This window comes from Anser cygnoides, chromosome 1 (assembly GCF_040182565.1).
Source record: "Anser cygnoides isolate HZ-2024a breed goose chromosome 1, Taihu_goose_T2T_genome, whole genome shotgun sequence".
NCBI lineage: Eukaryota > Metazoa > Chordata > Aves > Anseriformes > Anatidae > Anser > Anser cygnoides.
Window position 1 is genome coordinate 141,147,921 of NC_089873.1, and position 24,496 is coordinate 141,172,416.

Consider the following 24,496-nt stretch of genomic DNA (forward strand, 5'->3'; position numbering starts at 1 on the left):
GCATTATATGAGTTACAGTCTCCCTGCAGGAACGTTGAAAGTAAAAAAGTATGGAGTTCACAGAAACATGCATTTTCCCCATAAGCCTGTTTCAGAATACAGAACGTTTCAGATGTCAAAAATGTGGTTTCTTTCTTGTCACTGTGATAGCATTAGCTTTAGGTTGATTCCCACTGCTGCATGACAGCTGTTGCAGAAATCAATAGGAAAGCACAGAACATAAGTTTGTCGCATAAGTTTAAGCTAACCGATCGCTCATCTTGCTATAAAACATAACCCGGGCATCTCCCGTGTGATATCCGGCCACTGGAACATCAACGCTGCTACAGGAGCATCTTGGCTAATTGTACCCATCAATAAAAATAGATTACACACACACACACAAAAAAAAGGCATCAATTAAAAGTAAGAAGCTATGAGAAAGCAGTCACTTTTAATGCATCATTTATCACAACAACCCGGTGCTCTGCTCCTCTACAATTTTTAGAACTTCTATTGCCATGACAACAGGATGCAGCCTTTACACACTGTGGGCCAAACCCTGCCCTTGGTGACTCAGATGCAAATTCAGAGTAACTTTGCTGAAATGCCTGGAACAGCAGCGATGCAAGTCCACTGTAACGGAGGAAGAATGGGTCCCGCGCTCTCCTTTATGTAATTATTTTCTTCTTCTTCTTTGCCTCATCAGGAAGACAAGATGTTTTTCTCTTCTACTCTGAGTAAGCTCATAACGTAGTGGAATAATCAGACATAATGACAGGTTAAACCACAATGGAGTGTTACATCCTCAATACCATACTAACTTAAATTTTAAATTTGTATATTAACAGTTATTTAAAATGCCTAGGGAAAGAGCAAATCTGAGACAGGAACACATTCTCTCTATTCAAAGGCTCCATCGAAATCATACAATATAATAAATACCCTGCCTAATAAGCCAGACATAACCAAGCGTAAATTCAGCCCTGTTTGGCTGAACACCCTTATGGGGAGAAACTCACAGAGTTTCCTCTGTCTCTCTGCCTAGAGCTGGCCCCACACAGTCACACCCTTTCTGCCTGCATGGAAGATGCTCCAATGTCACCGTCGCACAATGTTCTCAGGCTGGCCACTCTTCCCTGTGAAGTCAGCAGGAATTCACTGACAGGTAAATGCCTATACATGGATGGCTACAGCTGAAGAAAGCAGAGCCCCTGGATCTATTTCATCTGGATTGCTCTATGAAAGCGTTTACCGGACTGCCAGCCAAATAACAGTTTTCATTAACTACAATAGCAAGCAGAAATCCAGTTGAACAAGTGCTGTGGAACTCAGTAAAGCTAAATCTGCTAGATTCATACCCTAATGGTAGTTTTAAACCTCCATTCCTGTTATAAAACCAGATGAAGCCAACAGGCAGATGCTGTAGGTAGGCTGGAGACAGGAATACGCAGAATGTAAAAAGCAAGGGATTCTTTGCATGCAGTTTGCACACCTAACCAGCCAACAAAATCCTATACAATAGAAATACATTTCTCCTATTAAATTCCAAGAGTACACAGCTGTCATCGTTGCCAATAGCTCTTCACATTTTAATGCCTTCTCTTGATCAAAGGACAGCCACAGATCTACAGAATCCAGCGGCAAGAAGTGAGGTGACTTGCTACATTCAGAGCAATCTTAGAATAATGTTATTTTAGAAATGAATTTTGCAAGCAAACCTAATAGTAGGCATTACTAGTGCTCAGACGTGACTCTGAAGACTGATGCATCAACGCTGCACTGAGGCAGTAAAAGAGCCTCAGAAAAACAGAGGTTTGTTGCCCAATGAAAATCCAAGATTATATAGATAAAAATAAAAAAATAAAAAAAACGCATCTGGCCAGGACATCAAGAGGTCAATTACTTCATCTATCTGCCCAAAGGCATGATCATCTGTAACCACATCATTCCAGATAGCTTTTTATTCAGCTTCCATTTAAAGACCTTCAACAAAGGATGCTTCACAATTTCCAGCCACTCTATTTCGATGGCTCGTTATCTTTATCATTAGAAGGCTTTATGGTGCCTTCGAGAGTGTGATCACAGCATGGATAGGTATAACTGCAATATCTTTACTCCAAGCTCAGGCACTAAGAGCAGTGAAACCATATCAACACATGCTGCAAGCTTGGCCCAGATATACATTTCTATCAACAGAAGCCCACTATGGTTTTACTGATATTTATTAAATACAGTTGATCTGTTGTATTTTGCTCCCACTGCCTCTCTTCAAATAGAGGGTTGATTTTATTTTCTTTGAGGTCACGATGCTTTGCAGTTCTCTCTTTCAACCACTGTGGCAAACAGTAAACACCCTAGTTTCCAAGCATTGCTGCAGACTTTCTCAGGTTGATTTGCAAGAAACCAGTTCTGTGCTGCACAATGTGCGTACTAGTAGGAGGTAGGGAAAATAAATTTGGCATCACTAGATTTTTATTGTTTTTAAACAAATCATTATTTTCAGTAACTTCAACTAAATGAAAAAATATATTAAATATTTTAGTTGATTTAATCTGTTGGATGTGCTAATCAATTCCTTATGGGTTATTACATGTTTGTGACCCCTGACCAGTCCTCTTTCTACTGGCCTGCATTTCTAAAAAACATCTGTGAATCACTTCAAGGCCGATGAAATAATTTTCTCATGTTTCATGGCAGACTAATTTCTGTGAGGTTGTGCATTCATTTTCACCATACTGGACCACAAGAGGAAAAATGAATAACTTCAGAAAAGGTGAGTCTCAGTTGGGAACCCTCCTTCTGAGCAGTGGAGAAGGAATTCTAAAGGAAAACAACCAAGCACACAATCAAATTTGATAGAGGTACTGGGTTATCCGTGAACCATTTCCTACAGCAAAATCAAACTCTGAATGTCAAAGCAATAGTGGAAGATCATCACAACCTTTTCATAGTTTAAGAAAATACCAAATTAATGGCACATTGCTGGCATTAACACAGGGATAAGGCGCCACTGGGAGCAAGAACTCTTCTTGCCATCATACACTTGCATGGTGGTAGAGATATCACAAGTACAGTGCTCCTGCCTGACGGATACCTTTTCCAGACCCAAAAAGGATGTGCAAAGAGTGAATGTAAATGGCAATGAGTGGAAAGATGACTATTCAAGATACTTGTTGCAGAAACGTGTTGGTGGAGTATTCATGACAGTCATGGTAAAAACAAAGGCTGCACTTGACACTGCTGAGAAAAGAGTGACAATACAAACACTACCTGTGAAGAGAGAACCCACCGAATATGTTGAGGGAATGGAAAAAAAACATCTTACAGAGGCATGTTAAAGACTAGATCTCCATCTAAAAAGAAAAAAGCTAATACTAGGTTGAAATCCTTGGGTTACAAGTTCCAACATCTGAAGTGCCCTGTGTACTCCACAGGGCAGGGACAATCACCTCTGCTAGGCAAAACAGGCCACATAAGATATAAACCACCACCTGAAACTACCTGCCCCTTTCCTTTCCCTCTAGAGAAGAAATAAAGAACCTCCCAACATAGGCATCTCAGTGCAGGTAGCACATGTTCAGGGAATAGACTCAAACCCGCATCACTGACCAAAAGCACAGCAACTGTTGATTTTATTATAGTGTAAATACTTACAGAGGAAGAAAATAAGAAATTAAACAAAAGTCTCCAAATGAAGCAAAAAGATACAGCATATAGTGCATGGCATGAGGGTGATTCACCACTTGAGCAAGCTAACAAGGGATTTTTAGTTCCAAAGCCAAAGAGTCATTGGTTATCTAGCACTTGTCTACTGTAACACTCAGTATAGCAGCATTATTCTTCATTAGTCATTAGGCACTGCTATAATAAATTTGATACAGGGAATATTTGTTTTATAAAGCTCTTATAAGTAAAACAGAAGCCATAGGGGAGTCAAGGAAATTATCAGTTTGAAAAAAATAAAAATCAAAGAATCATAGAAAAGATGGCTGGAAGGGATTTCAAGAGATCCTCAAGTCCAACTTCCCTTCTTAAGGCTGGATCTGCTTCTCCTCTTGATGTTCCTGAAAAACATTTATTTAACTCCCACTCTTAAAGAGTGCTACTAGTAAAGATTTCACAGCCTCTGGAAACAAACTATTTCCCTATTTAATTTGAAACTCCCCTGCAGCAATTTAAAATGGTTCCTCCTAGCCTGGAGATCTACACACATTTCCCTCTTGCTATTCCCTTTCTTTTGAACCCAGCTCCATATTTCAAAGAAAGTAAATCTGAATAAATCAGTAATATACTAATTCATACACTTCACAGCCCTGATGAAATAAATCACTTCTAATGGTTTAAAACTCAGAATTTTGCAGGCTTAGTTACATGCTATCTTAATACAGAAATGAAGGTATAATTTCTTACAGACCTTTTCTTCATGCCTATCTTGATATCTGTTACAATCCATCCACCACTTTTACAATGTCAAATGATTTATCACCTGCTAGCTCTGAAATCTAAGACTTCACTAGTTTTTCTACTACAACAGAATTTCTCTTCTATATTTATCTCTCTCTCTCTTTCTCTCTCTTTTTTTAACACAAAATGACTTTCAGCTGAACTTCTTTATATGGCCATCTGCGTAATTACTATGACTCTTACTGAGCTTGTAGATTAGTAACTGGATTCTGCTCCTCCGATATCATTGGGAGTTTTGCCATTGACTTCAATAGATGCACGACTGGACCCCCTGAAAGCGCCTGATTATTGGATAACTCCAAACACTGGAGAGAGCTGACATTGGTATATTGACAACAGCTTGTTTCTTTTTTAATTTAGAATCTCTTAATTGGCTTAACCAGCATTTTGTTTTGTGAAATGATTCTGTATCACTGAATGCAATTTTCTACAATTAAATAGGAAATGTTTCCTTCCTCAGTTGAGACATAGCAGGAATGATAAAGCAGCTTTTGGGCAATAGGACAAACTCCACTTTGCACTCTGCAAAAGCTACTTTTTGTGTGCCTGAAATCTCTGTGTGAAGAAAGAAACGTGGTAGGTGAGGGACTGGATAGAGGGGAGTGTGATGAAGAGGGAATTCAGGCTGAGAACTGGAACTGCAAGAGGAATTAACCCAGTCTATTTCTCTTCCAGGTTGGTGGCTTGGGTGGCAAACATGAAAGACTCAAAAGGCTGCACCTATGCTCCCATCTCTGAGCCAAGGCCAACTTTGCTGAAGCCTGTGTGATTCACTGTAATGCTGTTGGTTCATACCAGCTGGGGGATGGACAAACCAAGGCTGGTAATCAGAAGATACCTGCTACCAGCTGAAATTGAGGTCCTTCACAGGTGGCAGGTTAGGACTCCATCCTGTTTTCTGGGATATCTCACAGCTCAGCTCCCACCTGCCTCAAGCTGCTCCAGCAGGTCTACACAGTGAATTAAATGGATTTAGGTCCTTTGTCCTAAATGACAAGCCAGCTTTCACCTCTTGTGTCAGTGCAGAAGAGCAGGTAGGAGAGTGCCCTCATCACCACAGAGCTGTGACTTCCTGAGGGGGGGGAGATGCTGTGGGCTCTTGAAGACAGGGGATCCTGGCTGGTCCCATTTGGAGTAGGCTGTCAATGTCCAGATGAAATTGAATGACAGGCATTGATGTTCAATTTGTTTTTCAAAATTTAAACAAATGTATTTTATTTGGAATGGGCTCCTGGGTTCAGGTTTCCCCCTGTGACTAGTGTTGAACTATTTTAACAAGGGAAATTATATTTGTTGGTCTAAAGGCTCTAGGGTGCCTAGTCAACAACTTTTTCTTTCTTTCTTTCTTTCTTTAATTGCTACATGTTGTGTTACCTTATTTTTAACTTGATTCGCACCAGGGAAAACCATGCTCCAGAGGAATTGCAGATACAGTTTGCATTGTTTTCAGCCTGCCACGTACTGGCCAAATAGTTTCTAAATCACGTGTATGCTCTCTCACTTTTTCACCCATAATTTACTCTGAATAGTTTCAGGAATACTTACCCCAGTCATTTCCCAGGCAGTGATCTGGTAAGTAATTCAAAAGTGTTCATGGTCATCATTTATTCAGATTACAAACAGGGAAGCAATTTAACAGTTGCACAGATATGGAAACTCCTGAGACCAGCTTTCTTGCCTTTTTTCTCTTACTTTGTTCTTTTTGAAATAGGACCATTCTGGTGCTCATGACGTGGAAAATAATTGTCCCACCATTCTTGCAACTCATAAAAAAAACTGGAATTCTACATCCCCCTGCTGGAAAAATGTTTTGAAAATGCACACAACTTTATGCCATTACCTAATCCTTGCTAACCTGGCAGTTTGGAAAGCAAAGCAAACTAATATATACCAAATTCCTCCTCTTTTTCTGCTTAATTAGTGGGTAGTCGACCTATGAGAATTCCTTTTAAAGCAACAGACCTTTTCTACCGATGAAATATACTGGTCGTTCAACAAGGCACAGCATTGCTACAGATTTTGTTGGGGAGAATGTCTGACAAATGAATGCCTTCACAGGAAAATAATAATAAGGTTTAAAGGGGGTGGGGGATCAGAAATAACAAATTAGTGTGATAAAATTGCCTTCAAAATCCTGATGATGGAAGAAAAATTTTCCTAAGTGAATACAGTATGCTTAATTAAACTTAATTGTACAAAGAAGTATTTGTAAATGGCTATATGTGGAAAAGAATAAAAAAGATGGGTGTTTTCTTTCTTCTCAAAGATGCTGCTGCAAAAAAGGCATTGTGTTGTTGGCAGTATTAAGCAAGCTGTGACATCCATCAAGATGAATGTGTTTACGTGCATACCTGGTGACATAATTTGAAGTGGTATATTGTAGATATAAAATCCTGATCAAACTTACCTGCAGTAAATCTTTGTGCAGTAATTGTATTTCTTTGTTCCTTACTAAAATAAGAGTTTCTGCCTGCAAGCATGTAAGCATTTAATTTTGTCACATAATTCCCTCAATTTCAGGCCATGGTAAGTAACACTTTCCATATGTGTCATCTGTCAATTCCCGTTAGAGCATCTAGCTATTACAGGGTTTAGATGTAGCTGCCTGACAATTAGTGCTGTATGTTGTGAATTCATCAATCCAGAAATGGCAGAAGAAATTGAATAGTAAGGATTCTGTATGAATTAACTAAACCTGTAAAATGATATTTCTGGAAGCTTTATTGCCGTTTTTTATTTTTCTTGAGAAGAGCGCAGAGCAATCTGTTGGCAAGTGCACTGGAGGAGCAGAGATAAATCTCTCTCTGACCAAGTGAAGAGAGACCTCTACAGGTGTCTTGTTTTCTGTCCAACACCCTTTAGAAGAGTTTTCCCTGAAACTCTTCAGCAAAAGATGCTCTCAGGGTTCAGCAGCCAAGTCAGAGGAGGTGCAAGAAGACCCTGGCCCTGCTCCCAAGGGGGATCGGTGCTGCCCTCCTCAGTGCCACCTACGGTACCGTACCCCCTGGGGCTGCCACGGGGCTGCCCTGGAGACATCGGCTCTGTTGGTGGGACATCTGTATGGGGGCATGTAAAGGAGCCATGAAGATGAAGGCCCAGCCACCTATGTGGGCAGCCTGAAGGTCCCCAGTTTGCAGACAGCGGGGTGAGAAGCTGTGGTCTCTAAATGTCGCCAGGGCTGTGCCTCCCTGGGGTAGGGTGAACCTGAGCTACTTAGAGGCCACAGGAGCTTTTAAACAGACAGCTTCATTACAGCTCTCCGTAAGACATCCTGGGACTCAAGTTACTTATTATCATAACTTCTTTTCAAGAAGGCCTCAATGACAGCAAAACTGAAAGGAAGCATGCATTCCTACAGTTCTATAACATGTAACTTCTGTTTCTTCTGAAGAACTCAATGCATTTCCATGGGCCCCTACCGACCATACCCTTTGCTGCCGGAACAGCAACAGTAGGATGTAACCTTGATGCAGCTTTTTTTTTTGTGCATATTTTAAGGTGATTGTTTTACCTGGCTGGGCAGCTGGACTCTACCTCAACCACTCTCTTACTCCTCCTCCTCAAAGGGAAAAGAGGAGAAAATACAATGGAAGGGGTTCAGCAGCTGAGATAAGGACAGGGAGATCACTCAACAATTACTGTCACAGCCAAAACACAATCAGCATAAGGAGATTAGTATCATTTATTGCCTATTACTAACAGGCTAGAGCAATCAGAATCTAAAAGCAAACTAAAAATGCCTCCCCTCCAACCACCTTTTTTATATCCTTCCCCCGTGTGGTGCAGGGGAATGGGGAATGGGGGCTGTGGTTGGTCCCTAACGCTTTGTCTCCGCCGCTCCTTCACAGTCACTCTCTGCCCCTGCTCCACATGGGGTCCCAAACACAGGATGTCTTTCCCAAACTGATACTGCATGGGCTTTCTGCAGGGAAACTTCTGCTCCAGAGCCAGAAGCACATCCTGCCCTCCTTCTGCACTGGCCTTGGGGTCTGCAGAGCTGGTTCTCACTCCCTTCTGCCAGCTGCTGTTGCACAGCAGGATTTATTTTTTTTCCCTTTCCCAACTCTGCTCTCCCAGAGGCCCACCCAGCATCGCTCCCTGGCTCAGCTCTGGCCAGCAGCAGGTCCATTTTGGAGCTGGCTGGAGCTGGCTCTGATCTGACGTGGGACAGCTGCTGGGCTCTGCTCGCAGAAGCCACCTCTGCAGACCCTCCTGCTACCAAGTTCTTGCCACATAAACCCAATGCGTTTGGAAAGTGTCCTCCTTTCCTCCATAACTAATGTTCATTGACAGAAGAAAAGACAGCCTAATGGAAAGAAAGAAACTGTACTTTCTTCACAAGTTTTCAAACTGTGCTCTTCTCACAGCTGCCAACAAGACTTGCATTGCTAAAAATGCTGGCAAATAAACGAGACGTAGGAGAAAAGGGATGGTACTAAGTGATACTTCTTTGACAGGAATAGTAAAGACAGCAATGTAAAGCAGAGCCTTTATGTGTTTCTGTGCTCTGAGTGCAAGAATAAAGCCTGTAGGATCTTACCAACCTCCTTTCTAAATTTTCCTCAAGTTTGTTAGGTTTTAATCTACAAATTCCAATGTTTTTTCCGCAAGTTGTAATTGGGCGTAGATGTAACAAAATAAAAAATGATGTCAAATAGGAGCAGTATTTACTTTTCGTGATAACTGCTTGTGCCCTGAAAGACCAGTATCCTGAAGTTTCTCATGCACAAAAAGGATCGATGGGTTGTTGTTGGATACTTTTCAGTCACTGAGAGTAAAATATCTATTGATGGAATCACATACTGGAGACTATTGAAACCTAAATGTTCTGTTGCAGAGACAAAAGAAGAAAAAGAAAGTACTCCAGGGAAAACACAAACCAAGAAAAGAAAGAAAACAAATAAACCCTGACTTATAAAAACAAAGAATACAAAAAAATATATTTTTTTCGTTTGTTTGTTTTTGTTTGTTTTGGTTTTTGTTTGTTTCTTTTTCTCCTAGATCTGTTTTTCTCATTGATATCTCCAGAGGCTCCAGGATAGCGTTCCTGCTGCCCGTGCACACACACTGCCCTGGATAATATTTGGAACTAATGTATATATTTGTATGATATTGTTGATTTTCTGCGATGTGGCTGTGCTGGACAGGAATCCTCAGGATCTCCATTACAGCAACTCACAGCCATAGCACTAATGTCTGGCCTTGAGCAAGCTGCCCAGTCAGTTCTTTGCTCTGCTGATCAGCTGTATATGAGAGATGTCAACACTGCCTTGGCAAGGACTGGCTTTTTCTTTTCTTTTGTAACCTGAACCTTTTAGGAAGGTTATTATGAAGTCTTAGATAAAGGTCCACATACAGTTCCACATACAGATTTAAATACCAATCAGTAAACAAAGGAAAACATGTTAAGACAATTACATTAGCACATTCCTTAGCCGTGGTGTATGTTGACAGGTATGCTATACCATGTAGTACCATGTTCTCACAGGCTGACTGAGTGAGTTTGGCTAAGTAAATCATTCTGACACACAATCATCGATGACTAAATGAGCTGGAGAAAAGTGGATCTGCTGCTGTGAAGAGCTGGGTCCAGGGAGAAGTTCGGGGCTCATACATGTGGACCTGAATGGCCAACCTCTGGGAGCTGCTAGGCATCCCTGGAACAGCCCCAGCTATATACAGTATTACAGGGTGAGGGTGTCATGGTTTAACACCAACATGCACCTAAGCAGCACCACACTGCTCTCTCACTGCCTCTTCTCACAGGAAAAGGGAAAGAAAAAATATTATGAAAAATATCTCGTGGGTTGAGATAAGGACAGGGAGATCACTCAACAATTACTGTCACAGGCAAAACACAATCAGCATAGGGAGATTAATGTAATTTATAACCTATCACTAGTGGACTAGAACAGTGAGCAACTAAAAGCAAAATCAAAACACCTTTCCCCCATCCACCCTCTTCTACCTCCTCCCCCCAAGTGGCGCAGGTGAACGGGGAATGGGGGCTGCGGTCAGTCCCTAACGCTTCATCTCTGCTGGTCCTTCACGGTCACTCCCTGCCCCTGCTCCCCGTGGGGTCCCTCCCACGGGATGCCGTCCTGCCCGAACTGAGCCTGCGGGGGCTGCCCACAGGCAGCAGCTCTTCAAGACCTGCTCCCACATGGCTCCGTACCACGGGGTCCATCCATCCCCCAGGAGCAAACTGCTCCAGCACGGGTCCCCCACGGGCGGCAGCTCCCCCCAGACCCCCTGCTCCTGCGTGGGCTCCTCTCCACGGGCTGCAGCTCCGGCCCGGGGCCTGCTCCTGCGGGGGCTCTCCATGGGCCGCAGCCTCCTCCAGGCCACATCCACCTGCTCCACCGGGGGCTCCTCCACGGGCTGCAGCGTGGAGATCTGCTCCGTGTGGGACCCATGGGCTGCAGGGGGACAGCCTGCTCCACCAGGGGCCTCTCCACAGGCTGCAGGGGAACTGCTGCTGTGCGCCTGGAGCACCTCCTGCCCTCCTGCTGCACTCGCCTTTGTGCAGCCCTTGTGGTGCTGTTTCTCAGTCCTCTCTCCCAGCTGCTGTTGCACAGTAGTTTTTCCTTTCTAAATCTGCTCTCCCAGGGGCCCACCCAGTGTCGCTCCCTGGCGCTTCGCTCCAGTCAGCGGTGGGTCCCTTTTGAAGCCGGCTGGAGCTGGCTCTGATCTGACATGGGGCAGCTGCTGGGCTCTGCTCTCAGAGGCCACCCTTGCACCAACCCTGCTACTATATCTTTGCCATGTAAACCCAATACAGAGGGTTATGCCACATAGGAACACTCTACAGACTGTGTGTAATTACCAGCAGGATGTCTCTGGAAGAGGTATGATATGATCTTGTTATTTCATAACATACAGAAAATGCCAGTTTCCAGTCGAGTTCGGCTTCCTGCTTCTTTGTTGTGCTAGGTCTGAGTTTCCAACCTCCGTCTTTTTTCAAGTGAAAGCATGCACTAAGCCAGTTTTGGATGTGAAGTGCGTAAATCTGTCGTTTCCCTCCTCATGAAATTTGCATGGCTGTTGTACTCTCAGACACTGCCTCTGTTTTCAGGGCTGGAACGCCAAGTCACTGTAGCACGCTGTGCTAAGTATGGGTACAGCACATTTCATGCTAACAGTTTACCTGGCTGCCTTCCTTCAGAGGGCTGAAATGGTGATTTTTAGCAAGAAACTGCCGATTTGGGTCTGTTAGCCCTGCCTGCCTCCTAGCAGCTGTGTTATTCCACAGTGCTGCTTCAGAGCTGTTTGGGACTGGCATCATGCTGGGGATAGGCACTATCAGGAAGAAGTACCCAGTTAGTGCCGTACCTTTTACAGCACAGCATAGGTAATGCCCAGCCATCTGTCAGGGTTTTCTTTCCACCAGCCTAACAGTAGGCTGCTGGAGGGTTTGACATTGGTCCATAACAAAGAAAACTATTCTGTGTCCCCATCTATCTGCATGACATCTCTGCAAGCGGCAGGATTTTGATCCACTTGCATTTTTCATCATGCAGCAACAAGTCTCCAAGCCAATATGATGGCCAGTGGTTATTAATAAAGATATAATTATTCATCATTCAGATAGCTAATTCATATAGCAATTAATTGTACACTTCTTGAGATCCCATTACTGGATATTTGTGAAGGTCCACTCATTCAAGCCCACCCTTTCATTCATTTCAATGAAATGCTTGAATTCATACTCTATACCTTTAAATTCTTGTACTTTTTTATTTAGTTGTGAAAGTTCAGCAACAATAATAGGACTCTACGTTTAAGAGTGGTCTTTACAAAAAATCTCAAGTGCAGGGACGCCGAAGTTTTGCATGGCTTGAGACACTGTTGTTGGGCTGAGTATCTCAGCACCTGCTTGAAACTGAAGCCAACAAGGGACACATATGTAGGCATCCTAGTGTCTGTATGTCCTGAGAAGCCCACTCCAGCAGACACATAAATTAAGAGCAGCCATTCTGATAATGTGACATCCATCACTTACATTAACTGGTGAGCACCCCAGCTAGCAAGCAGGAGTTACCCTGAACCTGTTTCTCTATAATTCAATGATATAATCAGTCAGCTATCAGACAGCTGATTCATTGTTTAAATTAATTATAGTATAATATCCTAATATTTATGTATGTACCTAAAATCTTCTCCTTCAGAGGATTTCAGCAATGACATGAGAGCTGTCATAATCAGCCAATGGGGTCAACAGCTAATAATGAAAATCACAGCATAACCCTGTCCCAGAAAGCCCTTTCACAGAAAGTACCCTATCTTGTGCACATATATTCAGTGGTATTGGTTTGGTTTTGTTTTTCTGTAGGAATTTAGTAATGAGCTGCATTTATAGCTATCCCTTATATGGTTGTATAAGACTATAATTTGCAATGTTTATGCTTTTCAAAGATTTTTAAGTGTAAACCTCTCTAGCCAATTTTTGAGGAAAATGTCATCTACTATGCCTAAATGATATGTTTAAAATCCAATTAAGTACCAGCCTGGTAATACTGTCTTGTCCAAACAACAGCGAGGAGCAGAATTAATGCTCAAGTATATATTCTACTATTATATAGAGAATCAAGGGTCTGTATCTGTTCAAGCCCACAAGTATAAAAGTGTCTCCATTACTGTGCATTTGCATTTTAACTAAAGATGTAAAACTACTTAGCTGTAGAGTGGTTAACCTGTGTTGTACTATTACATACTATTACATATCTGTGGGGATGCTGTGCCATCCAAATAACCAATAGAAGAGAATGGTTCAGTTGGAAAGGACCTTCAAAGATCATCGGGTCCAACTGACTGCCTGAATACTTCAGTGCTAACAAAAAGTTGAAGCATTTAATTGAGGGCATTGTCCAAATGCCTCTTGAACTCTGACAGGCATGGAGCATCAGTCACCTCTCTGGAAAACCTGTTCCAGTGTTTGACCAACCTCACAGGAAAGAAATTTCCCTAATCCCAGACTGACCCCCCCCCAGCACAGCTCTGTGCCGTTCCCGTGTGTCCTGTCACCGGTGCCCAGGGAGCAGAGACCGGCACCTCCCTCTGCGCTTCCCCTCCTCAGGGCACTGCAGAGAGCGCTGAGGTCGCCTCTCGGCCTCCTTTCTCCAGGCTGGACAGCCCAGGTGTCCCCAGCCTCTCCTCACAGGACGTGCCTTCCAGTCCTTCTACCAGCTTTGTTGCCTTCCTCTGGATGTTTTCAAGTTCCTTAACACCCTTTATATATTGTGGAGCCGAGAGCTGCACACACTACTCAAGGTGAGGCTGCACCAACACTAAATCCAGTAGGAGAACCACCTCTTTTGGCCAGCTGGCTGTGCTGTGTTTAATGTACCCCAAAATAGGGTTTGCCCTCTGGCTGCCAGGGCACGCTGCTGGCTCGTGCTGAGCCTGCTGCCACCAGCACCCCCAGGTCCCTTTCTGCTGAGCTGCTCCTCAGCCACTCGGCTCCTGTCTGTGCCTGTGTCTGGCATTACTCTGTCCCAGGAGCAGCACCCGGCATTTTCCTTTGTTGAACTTCATGCTGTTCATTATTGCCCAATGCTCCAACCTATCTACGTTGCTCTGCAAGGCCTCTTATCCCTCCAGGGAGTTAACAGCACCCCCCAGTTCAGTATCATCAGCAAACTTGCTGAGGATGCACTCCACTCCTGCATCCGGGTAATATTTGTCATCCCTTAGGCTTACTGTCATATGTAGAGTCAATGTGATGACCATAAGCAGAAAAATGTTATAAATCTTGTACATTTCATGTCCCATGATAAAGTGGATTGATCAGTCCAGTATCGATCTATCGTTTCTATCTATCTATCTATCTATCTACCTATCTAGTGCTTTATCTGTCTATCATATTTTAAGGACCCAGTAAATGAAAAAAAATACCTGATAGCTGAACCCAGGTTTCTGGTGCTTAAAGTTTACAATAGAAATGTGAATCATAACTGCAGCCTTAAGAAGGAGGGAGGAGGGCATGAACTAATCCTCAGGCTTATGCCCGCTCATAAGACAAAGCATTGTTTTTACCAACATTATTTTCACACAAAATCTACAACACGATACCATACCAGCTACTATGAAGAAAATTAACTCTATCCCAACTTAAGCCAGGACAGGAGAATATTGTGACCTGATCATTCAGCCAGACAACACCCAGCTCCTGAAGCTCCCCAGAGCATGCCAAGCCTGGAGTGAGCTGCAAATTCTGGTTAGGGCTGACCCAGAAAGCAATGACAGTGTTGGAGCAGCACAGGAAGTTACTTAATGCTAAGCATAAATTTAATAACTTTGTTGTATTTTTTGTAACTTTATTCCATAGTTGAAAGTTTGTGTTTCCAAATGAACAAATCACTTTCTCTCTCAGTCCTGCTTAATGCTAAGTCTGACCGTGACCAGTATAACACTGGCTTGCCACGTCACTCTCTCCTGGTTGTTGAAATCATTATTCCAGGGTGGAGTAGAGTGTCTCCTGCCCACTAAAATGAGATGCTCAAAAATAGCTGGAGTTACCCTGAAATGCAGATGTTAGCAAATTTTGGAAAAAAAGTCTTTCTTAGCAGAAGTCAGCTGGAGCCTCTCAAAAAGTGGCAAGATAACAAAAGAATGAGATAAGTGAGTCACTGTGGGATGAATGTGTAAATGTCTGGACCCTCACAATTCTACTTCCTGGCTATGGACTTTTATAAAGTAATAGAAACTTCATTACTTTTCAGACCCACATCCTTTTCTCAAATGAGGGAAACGTGCATGGACACACAGGTCTGCATAAGCTTTGTTTTTCTGAGTAAGCTAGGATGTAAAACAGAGGAGAAAAAAAAATAATTAAAAAAAAAAGAAAGAAAGAAAAAAGACAAAGTAGTGCCCACTTTTTTTTGCATAAAAGTGCAGTTGTAATGCCCTGAAAAGCTTTACTGAAATGTGTTGGAAGATGCCCATGCTCAGCACCTCTGTCAGCAGACAAGAGGCAGAATCCTTTGATTTCACTAGGCTTCAGAGAAGAGGAGAAACTCTTTGCTCTTCCTTCCCCCCAGAACCTTAGCAAGACCAAGAAGCTCAAATAAAAATCAACCACAAAGTATGTATAAAAGCTTTTTAATAAAATTCTTCCTTTAGGCATTAATTTTTTGCCTGCATTCCCAAGGTAATTAGGTGTTTTATATCACTGCCTAAGCACCTGTGTCTCTCCTGCCTCCTGAACGCTGTCTGAACCTTCTGGGCAATTTCAAACAAATCTGATCAAAAATTCCCAAAAGCTCTGTAGAAGCAGGTGGCCGAGTGGGATGCCCTGACGTCCCATCCTGGAGAACGGCAGCAGGTAGCAGAGTCGGGGAACAAGCTTCCCTGCACTCAGCTTCAGGGGGATCCCTTTTGAGAGCACCATGATGCCAACCCACTGCACCTCACACCTTCTTGACATCTCCTTGACTGGCCATGGGATGGAGATTTGAAGAAAAGCAACCTTCAGTGCTGCCACTTACAACTTCCCTATCCTGATATTTTCTTTTTCTTCATTGCCATAATCTTTTACCTGGACTATGCTCATCTCTATCTGTGACTGCTTGTTTCCAGTTCTCTCTTTCTTTAAATAAGACAGTCTAAATGTATTACTGTCAGATTTTTTATTTTATTATTTATTTATTTTTGTGATGTATGTTACAGACATAGTTCTAGACACTGTATGACTACTTAATTTGAAGTAAAAAAAATGTGACTAAAATAGTTTCTCTTTTCTCTTTTGGGATTTATGTGTTTTTCTTTAAATTATGAGTGCTCCCCACTTGTTTTTCATTTAAGATTTAATATTTGAATAACCTATCAATTTCCTGCCAATTGCATCATATGGGAGTTCTTAAGTCTCTCAAAGTGTTTATCCAAGGCTCACTTTACCAAGCTGTTCTGATAATCCTTACACAAAGGTCAGTGGCCAATGGAAAAATTCCTTGCTCGCTGGCTCCAGCATTCAGACATCATTATATTTCTCAACACGCTTTTGGGCAAATGGACGTTTTTTACCTTGAATATTAATGACACATATAAAACATATTTTGAGGGTGACAGAGCACTCACACTGATTGCCCAGAGAGTCTCCTTCTCTGAAGATATTCAAAACCTGCCTGGATGTGACCCTGTGCAATGTGCTCTAGGTGACCCTGCTTGGCAGGGTGGATGGAGCAGATGATCTCCAGAGGTCCCTTCCCACCTCAACCATCCTGTGAGTCTGTGATGTTTTCAGTAGGCTTAGAAATCCATGTTATTTTCCTTTAGAAACATGCAAATATTTCTGCAGAGGAAATATTCCAGTGTTACATCACATTTCAGGCAAGGGAATCCACAATATTTCAAATGAAAATTTCTAGAGAAAAGCCTTGACAGGGAGGTCCCGGGACTGGTTGTGCTACTGCCTCCTTGCTGTAAAAAGAAAACAAAAGATTTAGGAATATAACATGTTACAGGAGTATTCCCTAGATGGAGTGCCAATGCAGTCATCTCATGGCAAGGCAAAGGACTTTCTTCCCTGTAAACACAGGGCCATAGCTCACATGGGATGCTATTGAGAGGAAATACCTCCAGATAAATGAAGCCAAAACTGAATTTTCCTCACCAATGTATTTCTCCTAAATCTCCTGTGCTTAACTGTGGACCTCGTGCTTAGTGAATCACTATAGTTAAGGAGAACAATTTGATTTATATCTGTCCTACTTCATAGTCCAATACATGATTCATTATTCAAATATCCTCAGCTCAAGATGGAGTATAACTGGGCAGGAAGAAGTGCTGACTAAATGGCTCCACAATTGCATCTGTTTCTTGTGAGCAGCTGGTGACAATGAACTGTTATTAATTGTATTATGTATTTTGTAGTTGCCAGGAGCAAGCTGGATGCAAAGCTCTGAATAACAAGGTGTATAGAAGAGAAACTACTTCCCTGTTTTTGGTTGCATCTTCTAAGGTAGGGCTCTTGTTCTTACTCTCCTGTTTTTAATCTATGTTACCAGCCAGTGAATATTCCTGTCACTCTCTGAATGCCAAAACTACCCCAACTCCCAAATCCTCTCCACTTCATTGAGGCTGATGCAGGTGGTTTCAGGCAGGGGGGTGGCTGGCAGCTCATCACACATGTGACTCCTGGAAATGGCTTTGCCAGAGCTTTTGAAGGAGAAATACTCAACCAACCCAAACCAAATAAAATATTGAAACTGAGCAAGAAAGAGAAATGGAAATGCTCTATTTATGCATACAGGCTTCCCTCCCATAGGGCTGAGGTTTGCTTTGCAGGGAAGGGTCTTGTGGCTGCCTCCTTGCTTCCACAGGCTTGGTCTCACATGGCTGGACCACCAACACCAGGCATGAAGTACTGCAGAACAGAGCTTTTTGCTCTCATGGTTGGTTCTCTGCATCCACAGGCTTTATCCTTCATGGCTGAACCACCAATATGAAACATGATGTGTTGCCAGAGAGGCAATCTACTGTTTCTCTTTTCTGTTCTTGCTTTCCTCACATAAAATCCACAGTTAGTTTTTTCCAGTGCTCCTTTTTATCAAGAGGAAGAAGTATATACCACAGAGATAATCTCTATAGTACTAAAACCTTCTGTGTAAAGTCTTCTGTGGTTTCATGCCTGTGATGAACGTCCTTTTAATGTACTACTGGGTCTTCAGAGATATTTAGGATACCCTGTTGGCCTCTGAAGAGAAAAGGTGACTGTAAATGCCAATTTTCTTCTGGTTTTATTTCATACTCAGTGGAGTATGAACTGGATTGGAGTCAATGAAGCATGCTGGAAAGCTGTACAAATTAAGCTACCTACACAGCACATGTATTTCTCCTCCTAACAAATTTATAAGGTAAAAACTTTTGGTTTTGTAACTTGTTTGTGTAGGTCAAATGACCCATTGAAATGAAAAGAAGGAAGATAGCCATTTCATTCAGTAATAGCTTGGAAGCACAGGTTGGTACTCAGATTTGAAAGCTGGTTTATCAGTCCAGCATCACAGAACTGGAGACATTAACAGGCATCCATTATAATACCAAACTGCTACAAATAGCATAGGACTGAAATTATTTTTTTCTACTTTTATCATGATTATAAGTGGTTACAGACACAAAGACACTTAGTTAATCACATTCGTTTACTCTCTTGTGCATTAAACTCTTATAATTTTTGAGCTAATGTATACAAGCGAAGACTGAGCCAATGTTTTTATGGTTTCATCATTGTTTCAATTGAATGAAACTGCTGGAGTGAAATAATTATGGCATCCTCATCAGGTTTTGAAAACAACAATCTTCCTTTTAAATTTTGAACAGGAAAACATGCTGTTCAGACAAGAACCCATAATCACCATGGGCATCACAGTTTCACTTTTCTCTGAAACAACAGCAAATACAAAGAGAAGGAACTCAAAATACATTTAATTGTAGAGTCCATGTATGTGTCTCACCATGGAGCTTGGATTAGCCCCGTTCATCCTCCACCTCAGCAAGCAGCTTGTAGACAGGTGCTATGGCAAGTGATATGGAAGAGCTGAAAGCACAAGTACAGTGTTATTTTTAGGCCAGCAGCAGCGAAAGCTATACACACAGCATTGGGAAACACAGCAGTTCTGCAGTTAGGCTAACAACGTGGGGGCAGAGGAGCGAGGGTAAAACTGCACCCTGCCACATTCCTGGAAAACCTCTTGCATTAAGGACCAGAAGGTCTAGGATCAAACAGCTCCTCTCTGTACAATGCTTCATGATCAGGAGTGAAAAAAATAATTTTGCAATGAATAGTGCACTTGATTAATTTAGCTTTTTTTCCCCTTCAGAATATCCAGACACAGCTCACAATTACCTCTGATTTATTCATTGTTGGGATTTACATGGCACATCTTGTTGCAAGTCTTTTCAGACCTCTTTGAACTGATTCAATCTGAAATTGAAACTGCTTTGGTTAGCTGAGACTAGTCCCAAATCACGCAGGATTGCTCTTGTTTCCTCAGCGGATTAGCATGACTCATAATCGAGAAAAGAGTTTACAAAAAAATCTCAAAGCTTTCAAAGAGCTATGCAACAAATGTGTCCTGAGTTGCCTTCTTATCCCTCACGCTGCTTCCCCAAAGGGGCACTGCCTGGTGCCAGCCAAAGAGATGTCTCTCGTTAGCCAACATCTAGCAGCATCACTGCCAAAAGGATCTTTGCCACTCAGTGGAAAACATTTCTTCTTAGGGTAGTCACCCGCTTCTGCCACATAGCAGACACTGTGTAAGTATGCTTAGGTACTTGCAGATCAAGCTTCTGTTCCCTAACTGCGATGGCTGTGTCCTAACCGGAGCATCTGAGAATGTTTCCAAGTTACCAGGTCCAGGCTAGTCAGCGAAAGGGAAGTGGTATGAAATGAAATGCTCCTTGATTCAGATGAATGGAAGATAGGATTGGGAGGGATGCTGCTGAACGCACCTGCAGCTAAATCTAGAAGCACCCTGTAAGGACTTCCTCATTGCAAATCAGTGTTTAAGGATAGATCGTTAACCTTAATTTAGCCTGCCAAGGTATAGAAATACCATTGAAAAATCAGAATAAAGTTATGAAAAGAAAAAACACCTAATGCACTTTGAAGGTCATGTTTGACAATCAAATTCCTTCTGAGTGTGCAGCTTAAATTTAAATATTAACAAGTGAGATGAACGTTTGAATTGGAGTGACAGTCCTGTGGTAGGAGGTATCGTCAGAATGTGAATGGCTTATCTTATTGCCTGCTTGTCTGCATCATCAACAAAATCTGACAGAATTAAAGTGTAATTTTGAGAACTGTATCCATTCTTTTTTTACATATATTAGGCAACCTGTATTCTATCATCTCTGTTTCTGTTTTGTTACAGTCATGGACAGAAATTCACATTTCTTTGCTCTTGGAACTCCATTAACTTCTGCCTTTTGCCATTGGTTCAGTGAAAGAAACATCTCTGCACCACTAGCAATTGCTTCTTCGTGGAGGCATGGACTAAGCTTGGTTAAGTCACCTCTCAAACTACTCTTTAAAAAATAAAAAAAAGAATGGACTTCTTAATTCCCCAGCTGAGGGAAGCAGGCTTTCGAGATTTCTGGATTATTTTCAATGTTCTTTCCCAGGCCTTCTCTAAACTCCTTTTTTTTTTCCAAAAGGTAAACACCAAGCTTGCTTGAGTAACGAGACTATTTTTTTTCCTCAGTACCAGAGGAGCAAATAATACCATTTTGTGCTTTTTTTTTTGAAAATCCATAGATTAGAAGTCATCAGTGCATTGAGTTTCATACACTGAAAAACCTGAGAAATTAATTCACAAAAATAAAATGTTACTACAATGCTAAATCTGGGGTTTGAATTTACTAAAAGGAGAATACAAAAATCAGGAAATCTTGCAAATTCGTACTATCTCAGCTTCTTAGACAGACAGAAGATTTTAGGCAGCAAAGAACAAATATTTCACATTTCTATAAGTAAGCCTGCTTCCTCCAGAGGGACTCCTTTCTGTCCTAAGAAAAACTATGTCAGTTCCCAAATGTTCTCAAAATGTTTGACACAAAAGGGTAAACTAAGGACAGGAATCTTGCTGTAAATTACTTTTTTCTCTCTTTAGTGGATTTAAATTAGATGTTTATTATCGCCTTAACATTCTTGCAGTGGTTTAGTTCTGTATAATAGCAAAGCCAGTAGTAAGTTAATTAAAAGAGCTATAATGTCTGAAAGAAGTCAGCAGGTTTCTATGGGTTGCTGATCAAAAGGAAAGTGGTTCTTTTTTAATGGTGTTTTTTTTTTTTTGCTCTTTTAGATACAGTATGGCTCTGTAATCACTTACGATTGCCCTGATGACAAAATTAGATAAAACCAATCATTTGAAATAAAACAAGGATGGAAATAGAATTCACCCCCCCCCAAAAAAAAAATAAAATAAAATAAAATAAAAACCAGATGGCTAATTTCTAAGGGTGAGTCTAGAACCATAACATTCTGTAATCACACCATCTCAACGACCTGGGTTCAGAATGAGTAATGAAGGACAGAAATAATGTTCAGATCAGTAATGTTCTTGCGCTTGAGTGGTAGTGATGTATTCGTGCAGTAAAGCCATTTCAGTGGGTTCAGTAGAAAGCTATGGCTGTACAATACTTGAAATGCAGGGAGCTATGTGCCAATGATATCCTCTGATCAGTTGTCAAGTTTATGTGCACATAGATATTTTTAATGTCCAGATCAGTGAGCAATTTGACTCTGACCATACACTTACTTTACTTTCACATAATTGCTTTTTGTTTGTGTCCTTAAAGAATGGCAGCATTTATTATAATCTACATTCCAAAGGAAAATGAAGCACAATACTTCTCCATAATGTTTTTGCAAACTTTTTAAAAAACATACATACTCTGGAAATATCTCTGTAGTCCAAAAGTTCCAGATCTTATTACTAGTTTTCACATATGCTTTAAACTACCCTTCCTATTCAAGTGTGAAAGGATTTCTGAAGTAGGGGGATTTTTTTGTGGGGCAGATGGAAAGAGAGGGTTGCAATTTGTCAAGCATATTAACAATGAAGAGAAAGAAGAGGGAGATATGGCTAATACAAAGACACAAGAGAGATTTTCTTAGATTTCTGTAATCTTTCTTGTGAAGAAATATATTGTATAAAAAATACCATTACTCTATGTCCTGAGGTAAGCTATAGGAAAAAAAAAATACAGACTTCTGAATTTTCATGTTCATCTTTTAAACATTTTGTCTGTATCACCTACAAACTATAGGATATTATATTTCTCACACAGGTGTTTTAGTGAAGCTAAAGGACATTTCTACCAAAGCACTTTTTATTGTTTCAGCTAAACTAAAACTTTTGTAGACAGTTCTTAATTTGGAGAGTTTTCAGTGGAAGGATTCAGAGGTCAAACTGGCCACAGAAAAAGAGAAAAGGAAACATTGTTTTTAATCTATGAATCTGACTTCTTTGATCTAAAAAAAGACTTTTCAGTACAAGTCATGCTTTGAAAACACTCTGGATGTTTACTGGTTTTCTGATAAGAAATGAAGACAAATATAAAAGCCTGAAAGGTCACAGCAAGACAGAATTATCAGCCTCCGTGCACTTTTTATTTAGGAGTCACTTGCAATTATAAAATGTTTTGCAGCTAAAACCCCTCAGTGATAAAGGTTTTAGATGTGTCATCCTGATTGGACAGAAGAACTAAAAGGTGATAAATCTGACACAAATATTACATGAGTCTTTTGTATTTTCTGTAAAGAACCTGAAGCAATTTGTTTTCCAGCACAGTCCTCTTCAAATGTAAACCTATTTTAAGTCTAAGAGTGAGAAAAAGTACTTAGGCAGTAGGAAATTTTGTGAACAAATTTCCCAGAACATGTAGCCCTATTTTGCACTTATAGAACTTGGCAAATTAGGCTGTTTTTTGCTAATCAATTCAATTTCCATAAATACGCACAGAATTACTTATGTAAAAACAATCAGCCCCTGGTGTCTTTGCACACTTTGTTCATTGCTCACATACTGAGATGGGTGCTACATGATATAGATGGTTACTACCTCTACCCACTGGGATAGTTCTTAAAAAGTTCTTTAAAAATAAAAAGAAAAGAGGGGGGGATTAACAATGGAAAAGAAATAACAAACGATGATTAAGGAACATATTCCCTTCCCTGAATAGTTATCCGTGTTGGCATTAGAAAATGGTTTTCGTAGCAAAAGCAAACTAAATATTTGTGCCAAAGGTAATTTTAGAAAGTACTTGCAAACAGCAAATATTAAATCTGGAGGAAAGAAGCAGATCTTAAGAATTCATAAATATTCTTAAGATTGGTACTGCTGTCTTTAATGAGTTTAGACTGGTTAATTTATTTCAGGCTTTGCACTGATTAGGCATACTGACTGAAATAACACCTTGTGGCTAGCATGAGTTGGCTGAATAATAAGCTAGGCTCCTGCCATGAACAACACGGTCTTGAGTGTATCTTAAAGCGTTTGGCTGCATCAGGCAGAAACACGCATACAGAACTGGAGCTATTCTGGAGTAACTTATGAATACTGTATTTTGATCTACATAAAAGAGTGCTCACTGCAAGAGTACAAGAGGGCTGTCAGGAGAATCAGGTAGTGAGATAAGGAATGGCTCGAAGGAAGGCATAACTCCAGCGTTTGTGGGCTTTTAAACCATGAACTTTAAAATATTTACTTCTTCAGCAGACAGCCTGCAATAATAATTTGTCCAGAAGGACTGACATTTATGAATTTGCTGTAAGAGACGTGCCACTATAGCTAGAAAGGGTCTCATGTAAAAGGAATTGTTCAGAGCACCCGGGTGACGAAAGCTACCTGCTTGTACAGACCAAATTTCTAGATATTTATCTATTCTCTAGAATCATGTAACCACCTAAAATCCTTCCCTTTCTAGCTGCTTGCTTCTGTCTCTGACCAGGCATTGCACCTGGTCTTGAGATGCCTCGGAAAAGACAGAAATGCAGTTACTCTAGGCCACAGATACTAGACTATTAGGATGAATAGAGTATTTCTGTGAATTCATAAAGCTTCTGCTTAACAACTAAGTTTTGAAAAATGCATGCATGTTCTTGAGATTAGAAAAGAGTCTTACCACTTCAGTCACTTGAAGAACTACAAAGCCATTAAAAGTGGCACTGTTGAAAAATAAAGGATAAAGAACTCTCCATCTGAAGCTGTTGAATTCTTCTCTGCATACAAGCAACTAACTCTCCTCTATAGCTAAGAGATGTGGCATTATGTTAGAGCTGTATCTTATGCCAGCAGTGGGAACATAGCCAGGGGCAGCATTGAAAATAGATGCCTAATTTAAAGTTCCAATAGCTAATAATAAATAAGTGCTCCGTATACTATACCAACACATTTTGTGGAAAATTTCCTTCCCCTTCAGACAAACAGTTCGCTGCACACAAAGATCCATGCAACAACTGTCACAGACTTTGCTGTAAAATCTGTAAGGAAAATCTCATCCCAGAATCTGTCCATGCAGTTTTTTTAAGCATAACAGTGTGACTGTACAG

General features: G+C 41.2%; 1 long non-coding RNA gene across 1 annotated transcript; it reads left to right on the forward strand.

The window, feature by feature from the left end:
* Positions 1–391: 391 nt before the first annotated feature.
* Positions 392–7,977, forward strand: LOC125181259 (uncharacterized). The gene is made up of 3 exons (XR_007160297.2): positions 392–654; positions 2,680–2,755; positions 5,122–7,977. It is a non-coding gene; the product is annotated as an uncharacterized lncRNA (long non-coding RNA).
* Positions 7,978–24,496: the final 16,519 nt, after the last annotated feature.